Raw genomic sequence first — 12,291 nt, 5'->3', positions numbered from 1 at the left:
AGAGATTTTTGTGTGTTCATCTGCTACATTGAGGTAGTCAGATAGATGGTGATACGACCATTGAGAATGCTTTCCTGGGATACCTTGCTATAATGCTTTGCTGTAAGACAGAGGTTGCTTACAGTAAGTGTGTTGTTGCTCCTGTAAGACAGAGGTTGCTTATAGTGAGTGTGTTGTACTCATGTAAGACAGAGGTTGCTTACAGTGAGTGTGTTGGGCGTATATCGGCTAATAAGTGCTGCCCTGCAAGACAAAGGTTGCTTGCAGTGGATACCCTACAAGACAAAGGTTGCTTGCAGTAGGTATTGCCAACAGGAAAGCCTTATCCAGACATAGGTTGCTGGGTAACGTCGGAAACGGGTTAGTAATCAACAGATGAGCTCATTACTTGCACTAGGGCTAGACATGCATCATACTTGGATGTGCATTTCCTCTGTTATGATTGTTGTATGAATGTATGCTTTCTTTGTTTGTATTCTATTCTCTGTGTTTGTGTTATTTTCTTGTATTCTTTTGTTTGTGTTCTGCTTTCTGTTTTCTCTTTTTTCTATTTATCTGTATCTTCTGTTTATTGCTTCTCTATTTTCTTGTATTCTATTCTTTTTGTTTGTATTCTTTGTTTGTGTTATTTTCTCTATTTAGAGTGAACTCTGTTATCTGTTTATATGTATATACTGTGAGATCAGCCAACGTCTGCACCCCGTTTGTATGCGAACTTTAACTAAATCCTATGTACGAGACTCTGTTATGTGAGTTCTTGATGAGGTACCAGAGAGATGTCACATGGCAATGACTGATCGTGCATATGAGTAGTAGATGATGTTCCACCTTTTGATGACGTTTCACCTGACTTGAGTTTTGAAGACATAGAAGGTACTTTTCCTCGCTTTAGTAGTCTAGAGGGACTAGGTGAGTATAGAGTCTAGGCTAGCCTGGGCGCTAGCTTAGGGACTTCTTGAACAGGTCAGGGCCTGGGATATTGTGTGTATATATATGTATATAGATATTATTTAGCTATATCTAGGGGTATTCTAACTAAAAGTATATACTCTAAAAAAGGCTGGACCACTGAATGTTGTTAACTGCTTGAGATGTATTTATATGTGTTTGTTTATAACTATTTTATTTGTTATTATTTGTGAATTGATTATGAATGATTCTGTTTATTAATCCAAATATTAAAAAAAAGTACCTCGCAAAATAACTACGCTTTTAACAACGAATCAGTCTCATATAATAAATAATAGATAATAATTAGGAAGATAAGTTGGTAGTGCTCAGTTTCTAGTATGATCATAACGTACCAGAAATTGGGTCATTACATTTGTAGCCTCTGCTTTCTATAGCAGGTCATCTACCCTCAGTGGCAGCTCTGGTCTCTTGAACAGGTAAGAAAAATGTTTGAAAAGTAGTTCCCAGTTGGTGGGCATTCCCACTATACAGTGGCTCGAGTTGGCTCAGACCAAAGGCTTTCTCTCGAATCCAGTGCGAAGGCTCCCTTAATAATTATCTCATAGTGGCCAAATCGGCCCAACCCAAAAGCTCTCTCTTAACATCTTTACGATCATTATCTCTGCTCAAAGGCTCTCATAGTTATTATCGGATCCTGAAGGTTTTTACGGTCAATATCTCAGCGCAAAGGATCTCTCAGCATTTATTCACAACATATTGTTTCTTAAGATTTTAATAAGCATAATTCTCTCTTCATACACCTCTCTAGGTATTTTATGAAAAAGTTCCTAAATTCTAGACTTTTGAATTATCTTTCTAGGTCTTTTACTTTGATTACCGTCATATTCCTTAAACTTTTAAGTTGCTTACTTTATTGTCTTCATCTTTGTTTTTGTTTTTTATATTCTTTAACTTTAAATATTAATCTTTAACCTTAAGACTTTAATTATTTATATTCTAATTCCTAAATTTTAATAAATTATATTTTAATCCTTTAATTTTTAACTTATTACATTTTTAACTTTGAATTTCTACTAAATTATATTTTTCTTTAATTATTTATGACATTCCGTTAATTATACCTTGGTGTCTAACGCCCAAACCAACGCTTAGCACCCAAACCAACACTTAGCACCTTCAAAGTGTAAAATTGGTCATGAAATGCATGCGCCCAACACCATGGGATTTATATGTTTGGGAGCCTAGCGCCCATGAAATTCAAGATAAGGGGCGCTAACATCCATCATTTCATATATATATATATATATATATATATATATATATATATATATATATATATATATATATATATATATATATATATATATATATATATATATATCATATAATATAATATAACTTAGAATATAATATATAGGAAAATTTTAAGGTGCTGATGGAAAGATGATTCATTATTTGTGGATTGCACGTGTCATTCATGGGTGTATTGGCCGTGGCTCAGCAGGATCAGGAAAGAGCAGGTGTGGGTCCCCTGATGACAGAGGATGAAGGTGACAGTTGATGTTAATTACTTGAGCTAATTGAAGTAATTATAATGTTAATTGAGTGTGTACATAGTAGGCCGTAGAGTTTTAAATGAAGTGGTGTGGACCTTACGTTTTTGCTTGAGGGGTTTTGGACCGTAACTATTATTGTTTTGATTACAGTGTGAAAATTAAATTTTCGATTTGAGATTTGAGTTGGATATGAAGAAAGTTGGCTGGACGAGTAGAGGTAGGGCCAAAAATAAAGTTAGGATATGTTAAGAAAGTTGTTATGGATTCCAAAAAAAAAAAAGAAAGTTGTGATGGAAGTTGCATGAAGGATTGAGAAAAAAAAAGCATTACATGAAGGAAAGAATAAAGTAGTCTTTAGACCTGACACAAAAAAAGTAGTCTTTAGCATTCTTGAATAAGGGTCTGTCAGTCTTTGGAAAGTATAGGGTTAGGGTTTAGGGGTGAGGGATTAGGGTTTAGGGTTTGTAGTTAAGGGTTTAGGGTTAGAATTAGTGTTTTGTAATGTTTAGGGTGTAGAGTTTGTAGACATGAGTCTTTAGGTTTGAGGGTTTATGGTCGATAGTGGTGAAATGAGAAGGTTTTCATGTTAGAGATTAGTATACCCTACAGTAGAGGGTGCTTGGGTGGTAAGGTTCAGGATTTATAGTTGAGCGGGTAGGGTTTTAGAATGTATACATTAAGATTTAGGGTTAAAGTTTAGAGTGTAGGATTTTTGTTGTGGGATTTAGTATAACATTTGTGATTTGGAAGAGTAGTGTTTAATGATTTGGAATGTTTATGAATAATTTGAGACACTGAGGGTTCATATGTACTAGGGTTTAGGGTTAACGGTTTGTGGTTTATGGGTTGGAAATGAGAATGATTGGCTGAAGATTTAGGATTTAATATGTGTGATGGTTTCTTGGGTGGGTTCAACGTTTAGGGTTGAGTGGTTGGAAATGAGAATAGTTAGTTGAGGATTGAAGGTTTAATATGTGTGATGAAGGTCTTTTGCACAGGGTTAAGGGTTACGCATCTAGGGTTTAGCATTTTTCATTTGTAAATGTAAATATTGAAAAAAAATAAAGATAATTGGTCATTGATTTTTTTTGTACTTTTAATAATTAGTAATAAAATAAAATAAGGTAAAATTCTATAATAAACCGAAATAAAAATTTTTAGAAGGTGTTGTAAAAGTAAGATATGTCGTGAAAAAAATATTTGGATATTGTAAGGGGAAATTTCATAAAAATGAATGAATTTTTTTGCTTCAAATGCAACCTTGAATTAAGAAAAGTAAATAGAAAGACCTTGTGATACAGAATTATGATAGACAGGTTTATTATGATACCAGTTAGAAATTTTATTTCCAGGTTATAATATTAATTTAGTAAAATGTCGTTATTATTATTATTTGATTCAGAAAAAAATATTATTAGTGGATAAAAGACTCATACAACATAAGTAAGTATATGGTGTAGAAAAATAAAGGCGGGAAAATTTAAGAGCAACAAAATACAAATATTGATTCAAAATGAATGCATTTATTATTATAACAATGAAAGGGCTGTGACGATTGAGTAGAGTGGAGAAGATGAGAAGGCTTCCTTTATATAAGGGAGTTCCTTCCAATACGCCTTGTATGAAGCCACTCTCACATAATTAGTTGCATCCATGGAGACTGGTCGTTTCTGTTACTACGTGGTGAGAAGAGGAAGAAAGCCCGGGGTATGCACGTCATGGAAAAAATGCAAACGACAAGTGTATGGCTTCAAGGGGAACGAGTACAAGGGCTTCATAGTAAGGCACGAGGCAAATTCGTGGTTGAATTTTCCGAATGAAGACCCTAATGATGATAAGACGGTGCCGGAGACTCAAGAGTTGGCGGTACGGTTTGGAGATCTCAAGGTTGGAGAGTATATGAGTGTTGCGGAGAGGGGAGCAACGGATCTGGAACCGCCATGACGGACCTCATGCTTCATGAGCTAGGTATGTTTCTATAATGTTTGTGGTTTATATTAGTTTTTTGTGTGTCATTTTACAGTTGGTGTCGTCGTGGTGGTAATGTGTTTTGCATCTGTGCCTATATATATCGTACCGAAATTTGACCCCACTTCGTTTGTGATCATGGAAGACTTGGAAAAACTGCTGTCTAGGGTTTGTGCTCAACTTGAGGTTGGTCTTCCAGTCTTTTTCCTACGTTACGGCGTCTACATGGACGGAAAGAACTATTATGGGTTTGGAGTCTCTCTGCAAAGTACCATGAAAGAGATTAACTTCTTTGTATCTAGGAGGATGTCGACTGATGAGCGATTGGCAAGGCAAGATGCCATCTTTATCAATTTCAAGAGGCTCCTAGAGAAGGCGGAAGTGAAAATATTTGATTTTAATCACCAAGTTGCTCTTTGTTGTAGGGAAGAGGTTGTCGAGCTACAGCGTGTGGCAAGGTTGTCAGTGCTGGAGCATGTGATGAAACTGGAGAAAGAGAATGCTGACATGAAGCATGGGTTGGGACTCTACAATGCGATGTTCAACTAGGCAGGTGGGTTAGACTTTACTGCAGGAGAAGATTCTTTATGACCGGTTTATTTTGTATGTGTTTTGTGTTTTGATCGGTTTATGGGTATGGTATGGATGATGATGAACTATTGGAACTTCAGTGTGGCTAGTTATTATGTATTTGTAATATTCAGACTTGTTTCTCTGCTAAACTACATGTGTCTGGGATAAAACTTAACTTTATATCTCTCTTCTCTCATCTAATTAGAACTAAGCTTCATTGATATTTTGAGATTTATTGTATATTCTCTTCTTTTTATCCTATTTTGTTTTTAGTTGTTTGGGGACAAGCAACAATTTAAGTTTGGTGTTGTGATGAGCGAATAATTTATACACTTTTTGGCATTGTTTTTAGGTAGTTTTTAGTATGTTTTAGTTACTTTTTAGTATATTTTTATTAGTTTTTATGCAAAAATCATATTTCTGGACTTTACTATGAGTTTGTGTATTTTTCTGTGATTTCAGGTATTTTCTGACTGAAATTGAAGGACCTGAGCAAAAATCTGATTCAGAGGCTGAGAAAGGACTGCAGATGCTGTTGGATTCTGACCTCCCTGCGCTCAAAGTGCATTTTCTGGAGCTATAGAAGTCCGATTGGCGCGTTCTTAATTGTATTGGAAAGTATACATCTTGGACTTTCCATCAATGTATAATAGTCCATATTTTGCCCGAGATTTGATGGCCAAAACTGGCGTCCAAACACCCACCAAAGACCCTTTTCTGGCGTAAAACGCCAGAACTGGCACCAAAGCCGGAGTTTAACTCCAAGGATGGCCTATGCACATGAAAGCTTCAATGCTCAGCCCAAGCACACACTAAGTAGTCTCCGGAAGTGGATTTCTGCACTATCTGTACTTAGTTACTCATTTTCTGTAAACCTAGTTTACTAGTTTAGTATAAATAGCACTTTTTACTATTGTATTCATATCTTTGGATCACTTTTCGATCCTTTGATCAGGTCTTCTTCCCCTGCTTCGAATTCTTCTGCCATTTGGGAGGCTGGCCATTCGGCCATACCTAGACCTTTTGTTCTTATGTATTTTCAACGGTGGAGTTTCTACACCTTATAGATTAAGGTGTGGAGCTCTGCTGTTCCTCATGAATTAATGCAAGTACTATTGTTTTTCCTTCAATTCAAGCCTACTTCTTCTCCAAAATATACTCTCGTACTTAATTCTGTTGAGTCAGACTGAAGGGGTGATCTGTGACAATCACCCACTATCTTCAGAATTCGCTTAGCCAAGATCCGCGTGCCTGACAACCACAAGCGGTCTACATGATGTTCAACGTAGTCATTGGATGCCAGCTGGAGTATATTCTCTTGGGTCTCTTATCCATGCATTTGACTAGCATCTCCTGACAACAGAGCATTCAAATTAATGAGATTAGAACCTTTGTGGTATAAGCTAGAAACAATTGGCAGCATTCCTGAGATCCGGAAAGTCTAAACCTTGTCTGTGGTATTTCGAGTAGGATATTGGAGGGGATGACTGTGACGAGCTTCAAACTCACGACTATTGGGCACAGTGACAGTGTGCAAAAGGATCAAGAGATCCTATTCCGACACAAGTGAGAACCAACAGATGATTAGCCATGCGGTAGCTGTGCTTGGTATTTTTCATCCGAGACGAGAAATCCGACAGTTGATTAGTCGTACAGAAACCGTAGAGGACCATTTTCACTGAGAGGATCATACAGCTTGCCATGGAAGGGAGGATGCATGATTGGATGAAGACAATAGGAAAGCAGAGGTTCAGAAGCAACAAAGCATCTCCAAACACTTATATGAAATTTCCACCAATGAATTACATAAGTATCTCTATGTTATTTTCCGTTTTATTTATCTTTTAATTATCAAAACCTCACAACCATTTGAATCCGCCTGACTGAGATTTACAAGATGACCATAGCTTGCTTCAGGCCGTCAATCTCCGTGGGATCGACCCTTACTCACATAAGGTATTACTCGGACGATCCATTGCACTTGCTGGTAAGTTGTGCGGAGTTGTGAAAAGTGTGATTTACAATTTCATGCACCAATATGTCATTTATCCATCTTGTCATTAGTCAGATGATGTTGAACCCTAATCCCCCTACACTGTCAAGGTCACTTCAACCTTTTACATTGGTTTAAGTATTGCTTCCTTGAGGAGTGATACAGGTTTTTATTTACTTGTGTGACTCGGAAAAAATACAGCTTGCGATGCCACTGTGATGAACAATTTTTTTTGTTAGATAATGATGTGTTATTTTCATAGCCATAGAAAAAAATTTAAAAAGTGTGGGAGAATTATCGTTAGGAACGGAGTTATTGTTGCAGTCCGCTGTGATATGTTTTGGAACCAAATACTTGGAGTTTTGATTATAATACCCTTATCGGCGATTAGTGTATTTAATAAATAATATGCTCTCAGAATAAAGCATGAATTTATGAGAATGAAAACGGTTTTCTGGATTTTAACCCTAATGTAAAAAAAAATTCATAATGATGTGTTATTTTAACTAAATGTTATATTTAATAATAAAGTATTCCTCTAATTCTAAGTTATAAAACCCTACTACATAACATGTGACAGAATTGAGTGATAAGGGTTTATCGCATTTGATTTGAACTTCTTGAATAAATAATTTTTATAGTGGAAAAAATTTTATTTTCCTTAGTTTTTGACCATCTTATCACCATTACAGACGACTTCTTACTACACATGATCTCCATTAAATTGTCCATCGATATGATAACACACTTTCATCAAGCAACAACTCGAACCCAAATATTATGGTCTGCTTATGATTGTTTGATCTAGAAAAAATCACAACCGGTCTTTTGTATTTATTTTCTTGTAGGTTGAATCAAACACCGACACATCATCAAAGTATTGGTAATCGACTCTGCTAGATCCATCGGCCCAACTCAAATTTGCTAGCCTATCATCACTAGTCACATTATATTTTGTGATTGCCATGGGGTCTGATTCGACTTTTCCCTCTAGATACACTATTGCAGAATTTGCATCATCATTAGCTATTTTAATACAACGTTGTTTGTCAGCATAGTTGTATACATCCTTTTTTAGGAACCCAACAATGAATAGCCACCGGCCATATCAGCCATGTACCCTCCAATCTTAGACGTTGCAATACTATATGCTTGCATCTTATCTATCAGATTCTTTGCTACTTCCATTAACCAATGATGATTGGCAATCAGGTGTACCATTCCTGCCAGTGTCAGCTCATGGTTGTGTTCCACAACTAACATCCTCACCTTCCGGCACTTATCATTTTTGTCTAAAAATACCGATAACATTGACTTGCAGTTTGTTCTTGTCTCCGGTTTATGTATCCTCGTTCTATCAACCTTGTCGTAGTGTTTACGTTCCCTCAATCCTTCCTTGTTACAAAAAACATATATCTAACCAAATTTCCCTCACAGTCTTTCCTGGAGTCACCCTTTCGCATCCCAAATCCATGAAGTTTTCCAAACTTCCTATAGAACTCATATGCATTATCATTGTTGACCCAATCCTTCTTCAAAATGTCATCCATACTTAGTCAGGCGAGGTCTTCCAACTTACAACATTCATCATCGATCACACCACTGTTAAATTCCCGACGATTCAACTCCTCGTATGCATCACTTTCACTCCCTCCACAATCAGCACCCTCCTCGCTTAGAGTCACATCCATCTGTACCTCAACAACACATCAGCTGAATCAGGACTTGCAATACCAACAAACAACAAGAACATATTCATGTCGAAGTAACAACTTTCAGGTTCTAATTCTACCTAACATGAGATGCTTCTAAAGGTTTTCTAATGCAATTAATATACCTCATTTGTTATTCTTTCAATAAAATTTTTAACCTCTCCCTCAGGATACCAACTCTCGAGTAGATCTAACTATACCATATGGGCACACAAATCTACACACTAACAAACTAATTGGTTTGGTTTTATATCCATGCCCACAACAAAGCAAGTTGTGAGGTTCCGGCCACTCAAATGGGAAAAGGGTCCTAACCAGCTATTGTTGTTTGGCATCTACTCTCATTGCATTCCATATTCTACCTAAATTAATACTATAATGAAAAGATTTCGAATAAAAGATATAGTATCATGTCTACGTTAATAGATCCATTATCTCTTTCAAACCCATCACAAACCAATAATAAACAACGACGATAATCATCATAACTCAAAAAAGCACCCACTGAAATTCCCTCAACAACAACAAATTAGTATTATTAACTCGGCATTCCATAATTAAACCTAACTCAGATTTAAACCCAACTCACCAACCCAGGATCACACAAGCAAAGCTACAGTGATGAGGGACAGCTTACCCGCGGCGATGGATTAATGGTAACGACGATATGGCACAACGGATACGGTAGCGACAAGGGAAACGATAACAGCTATCACTGACACACCGAGAACCCCGCACAGACGACGGCATGCGAACCTTCCCCACCAACATGCAACCGACTCGATCTCCGTGCGATGGTAGCGAGGTTAGGGACGATGACAAGAACCAGGGACAACCAACTCTAGCGACAACAACGACAACGTTCCGGCTGGGTAGATCACTGAACTGCTAAGCTCGATCATGACTGCTCGCTGTTATTTCACACGTTCTAAGGTTTCTTCTCAATTCTATTCCGCCAGTGACACAGTGACATAGGGGTCGAATGAAAGTAAAGTAATATTTTCACGTTGGACTACAACCCTCTCTTCACTCACACATGGACAAAGAACCCCTTTCCATAGCTGCCATGAACAAAAACAAATTTTTTTACCCTTTCATATTTTCCAACATCGGACTTTATTTTTGTCATCTATGGTCATAAGAAAAAAAATTCCTTTTATGTATCTTAAAACAAAACCGGTCCAGCTCTCTCCAACTTGCCCAAAATTTCCCCAGGCCCATACAACTTTTTCACCTAATTGAAGTCTGAATATGAAACAAAAAAATACTATATCAAATTATATTTATTTTTCAAATAATTAAGTTATTATTATTTCTTAATCTACTTGTGAACAACATCGATTCCAACACCTCTTTTGAATCGTGGGACCCTCGGCTGCACCAGCTACCTCCAACTATAGGACCTGTAGAAGCAAGGAATACTTAAATGCGACACATGTTCCCACCACTTACGGACATATATATATATATATATATATATATATATATATATATATATATATATATATATATATATATGATTATTATAAGGGCGTCCAGCACCTATGATTGAAATAGGGCACCTAAATATATATATGTGGGCCGCTTAGCACCCAAAGTGTTCCAAGGAGGGTGCCCAATGCCTCGAGCCTCCAAAAGTGGGAGCCCAGCACTTTCGTTGTGTTTATAATTGGGTGTTCAATGTCCTTATATTATTGTGCTTTTAAAAAATACTAAAATATCACGTAAACGCAATTTTATGTATTAAACAATTTAGTTATTAATTAAGTATCAAAACACAATTAATTTATAATTAAGTTATTGAATCTTATCTCTTGGTGTTAGTTTACAAAAACTGATTCTTTTTCAATGATCGTTAGCTCACGTTCTTTATATTTTTAACCCAAACAACGTTTAAACCACGTTATATATAGAATAACCAAACCTCCATCATAAGTTTAAGAAGAAATTCCTCACTTTAACGAACTTAGTACGGTTGTGAAAAGAATGAAGAAACGAACACTTTAATGGATTTAAAATCTTTGTTGAAGTTTTAGAATCGAAAAATTGAACCTCAGAAGCTCACCGACTATAAAATTTCAACTTTTCTCTTTCTCTCTCGCGTTCCTTTCAAATGTTACGTATGAAAAAGAAAGAAAGCAAGAGGTGTCTCTCTAGGTAATTTATGAAGAAAAAGAAGTCATGTAGGAGGTGGCTAAATGTTGCGAGACTGTGGGAGTTATAAGGTGACTCATATAAAAGTGACAATAAAATATCATTATAATAAAATATTAATATACTAAAATACTATTATCTTAAAATATTATTATTTATTTTTCTACATATTCGAAATTAATTCGTCAAACGAAATCTAATTGCGTTAATCGGATTTTGCAAATCCTAACATATGAAGCTCGAAAAGTTAGTTACTAAAAATCTAGGTTGTTACAAGAAACGTAAAAAATATTTTGGATGTATTTGGAATATAATGAAATAGGAATAGAAAAGTATTAGATACCAAGAGAGTATCTGCCAACTTTTGACAACAATAACTAATTATTATTTTTTAATTACAATTAGAAACGTATTGATTTTCATTAAGTAAAATTTTGAAACATTAGAATTTGTAACCGCCAGTGATTAGTTACGACATGGAGCTTGAAGGTGTTACGCAACCCTAATCCTCTCACCCGTCTTCGGTCATCTCTTCGTCTTGGAACTTTTCCTGTCACCAGAATGTCGCAATTACTGTTCGACGCTAACCGCCCCCTCCCCCCGATCCCATTTTGTGACACCTCCATTCCCATGAAAGAGAAACTCATCCTACGCACTAATCTCACACCCTGCTAACCCTACCATAGGTGTCGTCGTTGTCGTGGATGCGCATTGAGTCATAGCGTTCCACTTCCGTTGAGCCATAGCCTTCCACCTCCATATGAGCAAGGTGAACAACCCTCACATACCACTGGCAACGTGAACAACCCCTCTCATTGACAAATAGTGTTCCAATTCCATAGGAGAAAGGTGTAGGTGTCCCGGTTGAAGGCAATTGGACCACATTGCATCGATGGATCCATCAATTTGTGAAGAAGGATCATATGACACTTTATATGATGTGAGTGCTCATTCTAATTAGACCGATATCAATATCCCATCTCTGGGTGAAGATGACACTCAACGTGTAGACAAGTTAAATTGTGTATAGTAGTATAATTGGTCATGTGTCTTTGCAACATGTTTTTATTTTATTTTTGGAGTTTTTATAGTGATACTCTTTATTGGAAGGATTGTGATTTTGTTCATTTAATTAGAATTGGTGTGGATATTCTTTCTTTCTTTTATGCCAGCATGATGCTACGATTTCGACATATGATGTGTTTTTTTAATTATTTTTGTTCACCATGTTGCTTTGATGTTTGCAACTTTAATTAGATTTTTATTTTCTAGATATTAACATGGATAGTGTTGTTTTAAATTAGTGTATTTTTGTTTTTTTATTAATTGGTATTATCAATGAATAAGTGGATGTTAGAAGAGTTTTTACGAGTGTTGAGTAGTAGATGGTTATCTTTTTTTGTGATATGTTCTTTGTTTTCGA

General features: G+C 36.2%; 1 long non-coding RNA gene across 1 annotated transcript; it reads right to left on the bottom strand.

The window, feature by feature from the left end:
• Positions 1-7,607: 7,607 nt before the first annotated feature.
• On the bottom strand, positions 7,608-9,776 carry LOC112715037 (uncharacterized). Its single transcript, XR_003159445.3, has 2 exons — positions 9,352-9,776; positions 7,608-8,693 (listed from the first exon to the last, which is right to left on the bottom strand). It is a non-coding gene; the product is annotated as an uncharacterized lncRNA (long non-coding RNA).
• Positions 9,777-12,291: the final 2,515 nt, after the last annotated feature.

The sequence above is a fragment of the Arachis hypogaea genome, chromosome 10 (genome assembly GCF_003086295.3).
Source record: "Arachis hypogaea cultivar Tifrunner chromosome 10, arahy.Tifrunner.gnm2.J5K5, whole genome shotgun sequence".
NCBI classification, from domain to species: domain Eukaryota; kingdom Viridiplantae; phylum Streptophyta; class Magnoliopsida; order Fabales; family Fabaceae; genus Arachis; species Arachis hypogaea.
This window is presented reverse-complemented; position numbering and strand designations above follow the sequence as displayed.